The sequence below is a fragment of the Sylvia atricapilla genome, chromosome 6 (assembly GCF_009819655.1).
Source record: "Sylvia atricapilla isolate bSylAtr1 chromosome 6, bSylAtr1.pri, whole genome shotgun sequence".
NCBI lineage: Eukaryota > Metazoa > Chordata > Aves > Passeriformes > Sylviidae > Sylvia > Sylvia atricapilla.
Window position 1 is genome coordinate 16,545,423 of NC_089145.1, and position 14,772 is coordinate 16,560,194.

Here is a 14,772-nt window from a genome sequence, read left to right on the forward strand (position 1 = left end):
GCAGTACTTCCCTGCTTACTAACAACACAAAAGTGTCATTCCAATATCCAATTAAGAAAAAGGTACTCCAAACTCATGAAGAGAAACTTTAATTACATAGTGGCTTTGAAAGATCTCTCAATACAGATTTAGTATTCTTAAATGCACCACTCATTAAGAACTTTATGAGAACAAAACAGCGTATTTTTTATTATTTTAATATTATTTACAAAATAAATTGAAAGCCTGTAAATACAGCAAATTACTCCTGGTTTTTGCTCAGATTTTGAATATTGTTTGTAAGTCACATGCCTCAAAACAGTATTTAATTAAAACCACTTAGGAACAGAAGACAACTTTAGAAAAGAAAAAAACCAAGGTGTTCCATTTGCCTAATGCTATTTTTCACAGTTCAGTTTTGTTTAAGTAGAGTAGTTCTTCCTTTTCAGGAGCCCCAAATTCTTTCTCCATTAATAAATAAACAAAAATATTTCAGATTTTTATTTAGGTGTATGTGTTTTTACATACCTGGATTTTGTGTCTGTGTGTGCATTTAAATGTACAAATATGTACACATATACTTATTCTGCTCTTATCTGCACAAAAGAGAGAGAAATGGGGAAAGAGGCACATGGATGAAGACTACCTATTTCCTTCTTACGCATTTCCAGCACCAGGTCCAAATGCAATGAAAACTGATCTCCTAAAAAACGGCTAGGATGTATATCAGTGCAAAGTTCATGCCTGAATAACAGAGAAGATGCAGAAAAGAACTGTGACCAGAAGAAAGCCATTTTCTCCCAGGTTCCCAACCCAAAAAAAGCTTTTGCTTCTTGTTGGAGGTGATACATAAATCCCCATCAGCCTCTGGGGGATTCTTATCCTTCATTTTATTTGAAAGGTGTCCACAGCAGGTCAGTCTGACTGAAGGATTCTGCTTTGGAATTAAAACCAAAAGAGCCTTTCCTGGTTCTCCTCATTCAATGGCTCAGCAGGAGTCTTTTGTGGTGGTTTTTAATCCTGTCACCAACACAGGACCAAAACAGCAAGTGAGAACCCACACACTTGAGATGAGCTTTGCAGCCAAAACTCTGGAGCTGTATGTAATGTGTTAAAACACATCTTTGAATCCATTTTTAACTAATGACCCATTTTAATAGTAAGAAAGACAATACTGCTCTGATTCAAACATAACAAAGCATAAAAGCCCCCTTCTAGTCAAATATGAGGGTACATTTTTATGCTTTTATGGATAAGGACAACCATGACTATTCCTAACCTTCATATTTCCATAAGAAGATATATCACTACCAGTCTCTGCTTCCCACTTCAAAAACTTCTCACAGGCTGTAAGCAGCCAGAGAGGTGACATTTTATAATTTATCTGCTCTATGTTTTTGTAATGATGTTTATTTTCATACCTTGTTTTACACAAAAGTAATTATTACCTTCTAGGAAGCTTCACACTTCACTTGGCTCTCAGTAGATTAAGTCTCTTGAAGTGGATTTATTCACACAGGAACACCCTCAATTCCCTCCATACAGGAGAGTCGTCAGACTGGCTTATCAAGTGCCTCCCTCAAACCCCGAGGTTATTTTCTAAATTCGGGTGAGGAGGCAATCGATTACTGTGGAGCAAAAGTAGACTTTCTTCCTCTCACAGCAGCTTACACTGACACCAGTCACTGGCTGTGGCTTTCTCCTGTCTCTGTGTTTTTAAAGTCTACACCCACACAGGGTAAGATAACTGCAGTGAAAGTGGGGATAGTGAAGGAAAACAGAATGGAGCTAAGAGTTTGATAGCCCATGCCGACAAGGAAAGAAATTAAGAGAACATTCCTGGCCAGAAGTGACACAGGTACAGAGAAGAACAAGAACATCCATTTCTTCCTGCTTTCTCTCTCCCTTAGCCAAGAAATTATTCAGCAAAATGGGCAGCCACATTATAATCTTTTTATTACTGTTAGCAACCAAAGTATTTGAACAAATCTTAAGGCAAAGTCTAGTTAACAGGAAAGATTTCACTTCCAGGAACAGTTTTAGCTCCCCTGCCACCACTCTGCTCCTTTTATTTTTGCACCAAAAAGAAGGAGGGACAATGCAAAAAGGACTATGTCCAGAAAAGTACATGAAGTGCTTTTGGCTTGTCCTACCACAAATACCACAAATGCAAGGGAACAAGAACATGAATATGAACATGAACATGAACATGAACATGAACAGCAGGAAAAACACTGGCTAGGAAGGTGAATTGAGGAAAAAGAGTTGTATTTCTCACTCCAAGCATGCAGCACTAATTCCATTTCATAGATGCTGGCTGGCTTAATCTCAAAACTCCTAACCTCCTTCCAAATTATGCCACATCCACTTCCCAGAATCTCTCTGTTTCAATGCTTACTAATACACTCATTTTATCCCATGCAGTCACTCAAACATTTCTGCAGGCACGAAGATGTCAGGCAGTGTCAACATACAGTATTGCAGTTACACTGATGTAGAAAAACAGGAGAGTCACTGCTGCACAGTATTACAGATCCCTCTAAATTTTATGTTTTATTTGAGAGTTCCCAGAACACCTGTGAGAATCAACTCCTACAAATTTTATCCATGTTCAATATTCATTATATGCAAAATCTTGAAGAACTCATGCTTAGGCACCATATACACCAAGGGTCCCAGAATCAGCCACAGAAGGATACACAAAGGTAGCAACTTCCTTTTTTCACACCTAATTACAGTCTCAAGTGTTTCAAAAGAAGCAACCACAGCATGGAAAAAGATCTTTTTGTATGCAAAGAAAGTATACAGGCAGGTAAAAATATGCAATCCCAATCAGCCGTTGCTGCAGATCTCCAGAATAATTTCTGAATATTTTAGTGAGCAAACATAGCATTTAAAGCAATGTAGGCATAACAATTTCATTGAAGGCAAGCCCTGCAGTGCACTTCTTGCTGTGGTCTTATAAGAACACAGAAATCCAGCAACCTGAATGGGGCTCTGGACATAACCACAGGGTCCTCCCACAACCAGAGGGGACCACATAATTCAGATTAATTTTAGGAGAAGTTGCGTACTTGGAAGTAGGAGGTGTGGGGGAGATGACTAAAAATACACACCACAAAACTTAGCTTTCCTTTACACAAGGGTATTTTACCTGCAGTGCCATTAATGATTTACAAAGAGATTTTATAATTCCCATGTCTCCAGAAGCTTATGATCCAGGTTCAATAAGCTAATAATACTCCTTGGAAACATTAAATTTACTACAGCTATTTTAAGAAACAAAAAAACCTTAGAAAGAAAGACTACGGAACAGAACTTCGCAATGATTCAAAATATAATACCCCTTCAATGCTACTTGGCAGAGCAGAAGACACTTACATTCCAGTGGAAATAAAAAATAGCTAGCACTTCACCAATACCTAAAAGCTCTTTCAAAATTCAATGTTGCATATGCAATAAGCATTTCGATTGTCACCCAGGACAGAAATGTTGTTGTATATGAAGTAGTACCTGACAACTATTTAATAACATTTGACAGGATACAACAACACATTTTGCTTTGTTTGTTTAAGGACAGATTTGACAGATATTTGGTCATAACTATAAAACCAAAGCTAAGGGTTTTGAGTAAAAAAAATCCATTGAAGGCTTTTGTCCACTGACACCCATAAACAGGGCTGTCAAGGTGAAACAATACATCAAAAACTGCCAAATAAGAAATAATTTAGAAGAAGGAACAGAGAAAGGAAAATCAGATAGGTATTGAAAAGGTATTGGAAACTCCAATACTCACCTAAGGGAGACATTTATGCGCCACACTGCTAAATCTATAGGAGCCAGCTAAACATAAGACAGACACAGGTCACCGATGTAACTAATAGGAGTAATAACAACTGTATTTATGCTTGGAGTTCCTAAAGGCAAACTAAAAAAATTGTTACAATATCTGCTTAAAGTGCTAGGCATTCTGCGAGTACTGAAACATAGCTGGGATTGCTCTCAAGTCTAACAGAATACAGTTACCACGACAGGGGAAAGGCTGAAGATGCACACAGCGAGCACGGCAAGGGCGTGAAATCATCCGGACACTTCGAGCAACACAGGGCAGGGGGGTGTCGCGTGTTTACTTCAAAGAGGACGCCTAACCACAAAGCTGAGGGCAAGGAGGAGCCTGGATGAAGGCGACGTGGGGAGGAGCAAGGAGGAGAAGCTGAGCCAAGCCAAGCTGAGCACATGGGCGCAGAGGGCAGGGCAGCAGCGCCGGCTGCTCCCGGCGAGGCCCCAGCCCGTGCTGCGCCGCCTCTGCAGCTGCTGGTCCCGGCTGCTGTCCCTGCCTGGGCGCTCCCGAGCTGCTCCCTCAGGCCACAGCCAGGCTGCGACTGACGGGACGAGCACAGCCATGGTCCTGCTGCTACCTACAGAGCCACATCCCGCGGCTGCGGGTCCCACGCGGAGACTGCCAACACAGCTGGGCTATGTTTGATCCTTGAGTCTCCCATCTGATTCCACTCGCTCCGTTCCTAAAAGAGATACTGGTACAACCGGAAGATTCTCAATTATGGAAAATACTACCTGCCTGGAAGGACTGTTCTGTGGATGTTTAAAATTAAGCAAAACCAAAAAGACTGGATGTTTACAGCTTGCCTAATAGTGAACGAAGAAAGAAAGAATAATAAATGAAGACTGAAGAACAAATAAATTAGAAATACAAGAAAACACACGCAGCAATTGCCAAAAGGTATTATTTACTGTGGCAAATGCGAGTATGAATGACAGCTATGGAAAAGAAAAATGTGGCGATGCAGACAACTATAACATCTAGGAAACAAACAGGAACTGCAAAACAGTCTCCAGAGGAAAAGAATGAAGTTCAATATTCAAAATTCTTCAAAGCAAATGTAGGCAAATAAAATGTTTAAATGATGAGAAGAAATGTCTCCATTCTGTACAGAACACAAGAACCCTCCAGTGACAGAGGGCTGTCTGGATAACCAATGCAGCTTGTCTAACACCTATTTGCTGCTTACAATTTGATTGAAAATAAGCGCATTGCAGACTACACAAATGCAACTGAACACCAGTATTTGCTAAGACCTTAGGTTAATCCCTCTTAAAATAATGCTGTTGAATAACCTCAGAACTTAAAATATCTACACACAGTAAACTAGAGCACTCAGAAATTCAAATACACTTACGCTGCATATTTCAAAGTTTAGAACACAACTCCTGAAGAGGAAAAATGTATTCTTACCACTATTACACTACTTCAAAGTTCCTAATTTGATGCTTCTCACATCAGAAACATGCTGGAAATTTATAATGTTCCTTTAAATGGGAATTTACAAAAAAAATTCATGGTATATACCAAATAGCTTAGTTCAACATCATTATTTCTTTTATAGCATAGCTTGATTAAATATCTGGAAGATTAAAAAAGAAAGAAAAATAAATCAAGCTCTGTAGTATAAAGGGTGATGCTAAGAATTTTTTTTTCTAACATAATGAGATCATACCATTAAGGCTCCACTGCTTGCAACTTACAAGTAATTTTCTTGCTTTATAGGATATTGTCCTTCATTCATACACACACTCCATTATGCATTATAGATAACATATATAGAGGGCTAAATGGAAGAAATTGCAATAAGCATTTCCACAAGATAATGGAACGGATATATGATACAAGGGAGACTCAGCATGGATGAAGAAATCCGCTTATCAGGTCCTGCACAGTGTTCCAGCTATTTATGTAAAGTTTAAGCATTGTTATCTGGAGAAGGGGGAAGAAGGGGGGACTCACAGAGGAACAAGGTTATTCATTTGCTTTAGTAAGCCTGTGTGATAAAGCCCTACTCACATTCCCCGCACCCGTAAGTTTCAAAGGCTTGACTTACTGAGACTCTGGGCTCTCTTTTCAAGTTTTTCTAAGAGTAAGGAGGACATCGTTGATGCCATTAATACATAATATTGTAAAGGTGAAGGAATCAGTGAGAACAGAAGTGGGAAATGTAAAGGATATATTTAAATAGAGGCAAATATACCTTACCACTAGAAAATCCAAAACCCTGTTAGAGTTCTCTTTATTGTCAGCTATCTACAACTCCATATTCAACTTCTCTTGCTGAGGAATAAATAAAGAAACCTCCTCTCTGGAACAATACATACTATTCAGATTTTCTCATCATGGGAGAGGCTTAATCCAAACCATTTTGGATCTCCATTCCCTCCACTGAATTTAATAATATCTGGAAAAGGCTTCTGGAATTTAACCTAATCTCACAAGCTTAGGTAAGACAAAAATCACTAAAATTTAAAGACTGAACCTGCCTTTGTGCATGAGTTACTATTCAAGGGATGTTTTCCTCGCAAATTAGGATTCTGGACTGGGTCTCTCTTCTCCCAGATAGTAATGTCCACTCTAATTCCCAGTACTTCAGTCAGTAAATTTCAAAGATCTCTTCAGTACTGAAAGAATTTATGGGGATGAAGGGAATCTGCAAGTAAAGAACTAAACCCTAAAGGTCTTATCTGTTTCACTTGACCAGAAAAACTTCACCAGCAGGCAGCACAGCACAGATGTTCCCACTTTTCACTTCACTTTTCTCAGTAACATCTGGTCACAGAACTCCATAGGAAAATTTCAAAGCAATGGCAAAACTTAGAGAAAAGAGTATTTCCTAAACACTAACTGTCAGCATCTTAACTTTTAATACCTGGTTTATGACCTTCACAGGCACTCTGACACACATTCCAAAGAGCATGTGACCCTATTATGTCATCCAGTGTCCAAAACATGGGATTATCTTCTTCTTAGAACTTGTGTTTGCTGAGGAGTTTTGCTACTGATATCAACAGCCCTCCTTTACACACCTCTTGAATCAGCAGTCGCTCTCCATGGTTCTTTTTATAAATGTTGTCAAGTACAGGCAAGTTTAAGAAATTACTTATGTCAACAATATCTCCCCTCTTCTCCATGCTCAGGTTTTTGATTGCAATGAATTAACATAGTTCACCCCAATAATTAAAAAAAATTACTTAAAAATATAGGCATTGTCAACAATAGACACATATCCATCATTAACTTCTGAACCTTCCAAACCTCCTGCCACTTCAAAAAAATCTGTTAGGAGAAGAATTCAAAAGGACAACAATATGTATAGCATATAGGAAAGCAAATGATCCAGAACAAATAGCTCCTCCATCAAAAAAACAACCAACAACAAACAACCCAAACAAAACAAAAAAAAAAAAACCCAAACCAAACCAAACCAAAAAGACACAACAACAACAACAACAACAAAAAACCCCAACAACAAAACCAACAAACCAAAACAAAACCCCCAACAAAATACAAAATAAAATCAGGTCTTCTATTGGTTTCTCCATTGTTGGTGTGAGGTTTGGTGGCATTGGGGTCCCTCAGGTAGCAAGACTGAATTCACATACAGAGTCGCAGCCATGAATAACACTCAAAACCAAGAAAGCTCTCAAAAGATTAAAAATACTAACACGAACACAGGGAAAGATGGAAGCATAGATGAAAAAACAGATACCTGTATAAGCCAAGATTAAGAAGGTATACATAGAACAAATGAAAACCCTTGAAAAAATGCCACAATAATAACATACACTGCTGCATAATGCTTTTGGAATACAGAAATGCTGTATTTCACAAAAAGAAGTCTTATAAAAGCAAAGAATATGCCTTAAAGCTGCATGTTCTATGATTTTGAGTGTGTGTGTATCATAGTATCTTACTTTTAAGGTCAGAAATCCTAAACAGAAGTAGTTAAACAAAAGAGACAGGGAGCAATTGATAAGACCTCTTTCATTTTCTTGCATCAATGCAAAGCTTGCTTCTGGGAAAGCAACATCCCTACTGATGGCAAGAAACGAACAGTTAGAAGTAGATTAGGTGAACCCCAAGGGAATATAATTGTCATTTTCTAAAAAAATTTATAAATTCAAACCTAAATATAGATGCAATTAGAATTCCAAGCAATGGTAACCAAAACATTCAAAAGCAGGTGCAAATACTTACTTTTCTTAACTGTAATCTTTATCCCTGGAATCTGGGTCCCAACTTACCTATTGCCCATGGACACAAAGTTCAAAAGCATTTCAATCGTCTACACAGTGCCTCCTTTTAAAATCTTTCCCTTACAGAAGATTCTGGTTTTCAAGTGGTTTTGTCACCAATCAAAAAAAAAACATTTGTGTATACCCATAAAGCAGCCTGAAGCTTTATTTTACATAGTAGGAGTACTTGGAGATAATGGCCTGTAAATATTAAGCCTAGAGGAAGGTCACAGTCTTGCATACGCATGGCTCCATCAAGACAATCTGCTTTTTACCCACTCCCCCCAACAAAATGCTGTACAAAGCTACCTGTATTTCCTCTCAGACAAGATGATCAAAATATGGGACTGATGGAAAGAAGAATGATCAATTAGCAAGACCAGAGAGATGCCCTTCAGGCTTCCCTAAGCGACCCAGCATTTCCAAGCTGAGAGGAAACATCATTCTGACACTGAGTTGGGTGGTGGGAGGTAAGGCAACAGTTCCAATACAGAGCACAATTGCCAACAGCAGAACCTGAAAGCCAAAACGCTTTGTTCAGTTTGTGCCAGAAGAATGTACAAACAGCCTCAGATCTTCCTGTTGTGACAGAAAAGAGCACTTAATAAACAAAAACATCACAGGCAAAAAAGATGCAGATTGGGCATCTCCCTTGCCAACACTTAATATAACTAACAGCAAGTATTGTTTTAATACCATATCTTTCCAGCATTTGAGAAGCAAGCAGGTCTGCAGAAAACAGAGACTGCACAGAGTAACCCAATGGACACATGGATCTTTTTACCTCTTATGTAAGGATGACAGATCTGGGGGACAAATAATTTGTTTTCCCTGATATAAATGCAATTCACTGAACAAATTTGCACAGTTTCTGAGCCCTGAGAACCAATCTGAATGTCCTGTTAATATATAAACTTATAAACAGAAGGCTTTCCAAAAGAGCCAATGAGAATGCCACTCAGCCTGAAGATGGCTATCACAAGCTCTTGTATTTTTTGTAATAGTTCCAGCACAAATTACCGTGTTTGCCTCCTCCAACAGAAAAAATCCACAAATTTGACAGATACACAACCATCCACAGCTTGGATGGATTCAAGCCATCCATTGACTGGATGTGTAGGAGCAGAGATTACCTGAACACGAACTATTATTCCTACACCTCTATCCTTTCTCTCCACTACAAAGTAAAGTGAAACAACTCCATGCACAGCATTATCCCAGTAGAATCACAGAATGGCCCAGGCTGGAATGGGACCTTAAAGATCATCCAGTTCCAACCCCCCTGCCATAGGCAGGGACACATTCCACTAGGCCAGATTGCTCAGAGTCCCATTCAGTGTGACCTTAAACACTTCCAGGGGTTGGGGCATCCACAGCTCCTCCAGGCTATCTGTTCCAGTGCCTCACCACCCTGACAGTAAAGAATTTCTTCCTTATATCTAATCTAAACCTGCCCCTTTGAGTTCAAAGCCATTCCCTCTTGTCCTAGGACTATACGCACTTGTAAATAGCCTCTCTCAATTGCTGCCATTATTGATTATCAATTATTATTACCAGCAATAGGAAAGCAAAGAGAAGAAAGACCTGATCAATTGTATGGGGAAAAAATTTGCTACAAACAGACTGAAGCTATTTGTGAAGCTATGCCAGAACCATGAACAGGTCAACTTCGGTCATGACAAAAAGAAAACTTAAAAAATAAATTGTCCTGCAGATTTGCATCCACCAGGAAACTGCTCCCTTGTCAAACAGCCTTCATGCAGTGCTGCAAAACAGCACTACAAAGGATGATCTCATTCCTGAAGCAAGATCACTCCTACTTGACATAACCTCCGCAGCTACCAAAAAGAGGAAATCCAGGATCAACATTGCTGGATTCTGCACTAGTTGACCTGTAATTAATCACATTCCAATATCTGTACTAATTTCTTAAGTTCTGTTCACTTTAATTCTGCCTTTTTTGCAAATATTTCCAATATTCTCTCTCTCAATCTTTGTTTTCTTCTTAAATACAGAAAAAGCAAACCAAACCTCTATAAATATACCACTAATAATATAAAAAATTTCGCTGAAAGCCCTCTCTACTTTATAATAGAAAGTATTTACCAGGCCTTTCAAAGACTGTATAATGCAGGGTGTTAAGCCATCTGTGAAAGGTGTGAAAATTTAAAATTGATTCACTAGCATAGCAAGACAACAAGACAACATCGGATTTCCAAGCCTTTGCGTCTTTACATATTCCGAAATTTCATACATAAATAATTTCTTTGTTTTCCCACCACCAGGAACTGAAAGATTAGATATGATGTATTTTTATTCAAGGCATGTCCCCTTCCTTACTACTTACTACGTTCCTTACTTACAAAGAAAAAACCAAAATAGGAAAAACATACTGCTACTATATATGGCCAATTAAAAATAAAAGTTGTCAGTGTTTATTGACAGATGAAGTATTTGGGGCAAGGGAAGGAGGCTGAAGCACAAAAACCCCAAACTACTCCAAGATATTACAAAAATCAGGAATGCAGCAAAACACACATTAGAACAATCCCAATAAATTGTACCGACTGCAGTGTGTGCCTCTTCACATTATCCAATAAGATCCTAAATTCAAAACCTTTTGAGGCAAGTAAGATATAAAACCTCATATCATCCTTTATTATGCAGTATTTATGTCCCACAGCTTCCACACCAGCCACCATTAACCCACAAACCCATTCAAATAATTTTTAATTGAGACAACCATCTCATCTTGGTAGCATTTCCTGAACAATTACTAGTTTGTAGTCGCCCTTGTGTGTATTTCTGTAGGTCACTTGCAGGTTATGCCTTTGTCCCCTCTCCTTCTGGGAGGGTTGGTATGTTCTTACTCCACTGGATTGGGTTTGTGCAGCCAGGCTTTGGTAGTGAGGGGACAACAGGTGTGGCTTTTGTGAAAACTTGCAAGAAGCTTCCCCCATGTCCCACAGAGCCAATGCCAGCTGGCTCCAGGGCAAATTCACCACTGGCCAAGGGTGATCCCATCAGCAATGGTGGGAGCTGCTCTCTGGTAACTCTGGCCTGCGTTGGAGCAGTTCATGAAGAACTGCAGTCCACAGGAAACACTCAAGTTGTGCAAGTTTGGAGGACTTGAGGCAAGGAGGACTGCTGGCTATGGGTGGGACTTCATGCTGGAGCAAGGGGAGAGTGTGAGGAGCGCTCCCACCGAGGAGGAAGGAGCAACAGAAATAACCTGTGATGAACTGATCCCAGCTCCTATTCCCTGTCCTGCTGAGCTACTGGAGGGGAGGAGGAAGGTAATTCAAAAGAGAAGGCCAGGGAGAAGGGAACAGTGGGGAAAAGGTGTTGTTAAGGTCTGCACTTATTTTCAATTACCTTACTCTGATTTGATTGACAGTAAATTAATTTTCGCCAAGTCAACTATTTTGCCCGTGACAGTAATGGGTAAATGATCTCTCCCTGTCCTTATCTCAACCCATAAGCCTTTCATTGTATTTTCTATCCACTGACCAGCTGAGGAAAGGCAGAGAGAGCAGCTTTGGTGGGCACCTGGCACCCAGCCATCACATAATACCTCTGAAAACTGGGAAATATTCAAATCTGATATGCTACCTTAACTCATTTTAGAGAAAAGCAGCATGTTACAACAGCTGACCTGCCTTCCGGTAACACTGCAGTACTATTTCTTTCTGAAGGAGAGAGGAAAGAAGGCATATTTGAAATAAATGGATGCTTCATGTAGATACTGAGATTTCTAACAGACAGATTAGATAATGTACCTTTAACAGATTACAGTTACGGTGGTGACATATACCACAACAGGATAAAGAACTTTTAGGAGGATTAAAATATTCCCAAAATTACATACAGCAAGAGTTATCTGAAATAATACAGCAGATTATTCTTACCTAAATACCATAAATACTTCCCTGCTGTTTGGATAAACAGCTCTAGGGATACTTTTCAAAATAATGATTTTAATAGTCTGTATTTGTTTTGAATACTTAGAATTTAAAAGTGGGGATATTTTAAAGAGAGGGAAATAAAACTACTGTGGTTATTCTCAAGTATTGTTTCATAGATTGCTTTTAAAGAACTCGGTATTTACTGGGAATCATTTAATAAACACTGATAAATCTCATTTCTCCTGGTAAGACATCAAAATCCCTATGGCATACATTACAGACCTCAGTGTCTCAATGGCTTTCCACAGTCACCTGTAACTGCTGTAGGCAAACTTTTACACCTAGGGCTGCAACTTCTAAATCCTTCTCTAGAAAAATCAAAAGTTTTCCTCCATTTTCAATAAATAATAACAATTTTAAAAAATCTCTGTATAAATAGAACATCAAAATAATCCTCCTGCAATCTCCTAAACATGACACTGCAGATTATATTATACTTCCTAATCCCACCTTTCAGGGAATTATTCTAGTGACGAAGGTATGTTACAGAGAATAGCTAACTCCTGCACATTTAGTTTTTATGGCAAGTCTTTGCTAAAGAGAAATAAGAACCTGAACAAAAGTGAAAACCATGGCCTAATTCTCCAGAGCAGTACTTGCTCTCAGGAAAGTCAGCTTTATTTGTGTGAAATGCAATTACCAGAAACTCACATGAAACCAGTTGTACTGGATAAATGCATCAGTTTTCAATTTAGTCACTGAAGTCCGTGTGACTGAGAGAAATCTTTCTTAGCATATGAACACAAAGACACAGCCAGGATTCCAAATATTCACATTTTTCTGAAGGAATGCACAGATCAGAACAAGACACAGATTCAGGCAGTGGAGGCTTTATTTACAGTTACTCTGTGTGATGTGGGTCAGAATGAGCTAGACTTATATTTGCAGTTAAACTGGTGCAACAGGAACAGATCACCGTGCTGTAGTAGTTAATGTGAAGCCCCTGAAGTCCACACTATATAGACAATTAAGTAATTTTATTTCATAATAAAGTAAAATTATTTCACTGTAGGTCAGTACCCAAAAACAACTGTCACCAATCCAGAAATAGTTAGCAGCTCTCTACAGGATCAGAAGCTGGTTCAGACCCTCTAAGACCCTATTAAGAGTAGTAAAATGGTCCTAAGTAATACCTCATTTATGCCTGAGTATCTTGATATAACTGAACAAAAAATACTAATTAGTCCTGCGGTTGCACATGCATGGTTAGATTTAACATTGTTCTATCTCCCAGTGACAGTTAAGTGGTGAGTAGGAAGAAATGTGAACATCTGCAGTAAGATCATGACCTTTTAAACATGTAAACCCTCAGAAAAATCAACATGTATGTGTTCAGACCATTTATATACAAGAACTACATCAAAAGGTTGGTTTGCTTTCTACTTCAGAGAAAGCTTCAGTATGAAAAAGCTTTCGTATCCTCTGCATATACATAGATCCAAACAAATTACTCCCAAACAAAATCTCCATGCCAGGCAAACTTTAAGTGCCAGAAGCTGATCTTAGAACTGTGAGCTTTCACGAAACTGATAAATGTGATGCCAAATTTCACAGAGCAGTCATGGGCAAATTCAAGAAATTTCACAGGTTTATTTTGTAAATGAGGAGCAAAGGGACAGAGGTTTGGTGGGCTACTCATACACATAGTGCTGATTTTTTTTTTTTTTCTGCAGTTGTTTTAAGATGCAGCTGAAGAGAGTAGAGAGTAAAATAACTTTATGGCTGCAGAAACCATGTAGCACCTAGGTGTCTTTGGGGACATTATAAATAATACTAAATTCAGCCAGTGGTAGAGTCTGAGAACAGTCAGTCTACCAATCAGAACAAGGAGCTAGAAACAAGAATACACTTTACCATTCTCCATCCTCCTGTATATGACTGTCTTATCACCCAGCATTTCTGCATTTGAACACATTCCATCTCTTCTGTACATGCTAGGAACATAAATCCCTTGGAGACTTCAAGGATGCGACACATGAAAGGGATGTATGAGTATTTCACTGAACAGGACAGAGCACTAAGTGATAGTGTGAACATTGTGTCAGTAGTTTTAGTCAAGTAGAAAGCTTTTGCAAAACTTCCTAAGAATTTTAACATCAGATTTGTATAACCTCCTCTATGAATCTGTACACAGCCACATAAGCAGCTGAAAAAAAATTCTTTAGTGTTTTATCCTGTCTTTTGGCAACCGCAATTTGCCAGAGAATAGATACAGGCTGCTCTGTAAATCTTACCCTGTAACAAAGCAACACAGATCTGTCCTACCTGTCCTGTTAATTGCTGGGGTAGGGTAAAGATCTAGGGTAAACACAGTGGAGCACTGGAAAACATCTCTGTAGCCCACGTTGTGGGGAGAGACAACATTGCTTTATGTCAGCAGGAATTTAAATAAAATTCACTGTCCTCAAACACAGAAACTCCTGAGACTGAAAGACAAGAAGCTTCTAACAAATGAGGACGTTTCTTGGGTGGAAAGCAAGCTTTCAGCTTGAAGGCAATTCCCCACCCCACCATCACAAATGTCACAGAAGTTGACTGCTTTGCCTGATTGCAGTGCAAACTTCCACCCCTGTGATCACAAACATCCCTTGGCCATACTGCATTATGCTGTCAGTATTCCGTACTAAGGGAAGGGGTAACTGGTTTGGTAGGGCTTTTTCATTTTGTTCAGCTCTTTTTCTTCTGCTTTAGTTTTTGGTTTTGGGGGGTTTTTTATAAGATGAACAAGCCAAATCACCACAGGGAG

At 39.0% G+C, this 14,772-nt stretch overlaps 1 protein-coding gene across 10 annotated transcripts in view; it reads right to left on the minus strand.

Moving 5' to 3' along the window:
- The window catches only part of BRSK2 (BR serine/threonine kinase 2), a 304,686-nt gene that overhangs the window by 250,520 nt on the left and 39,394 nt on the right, over nucleotides 1-14,772 (minus strand). The window lies entirely within an intron of this gene.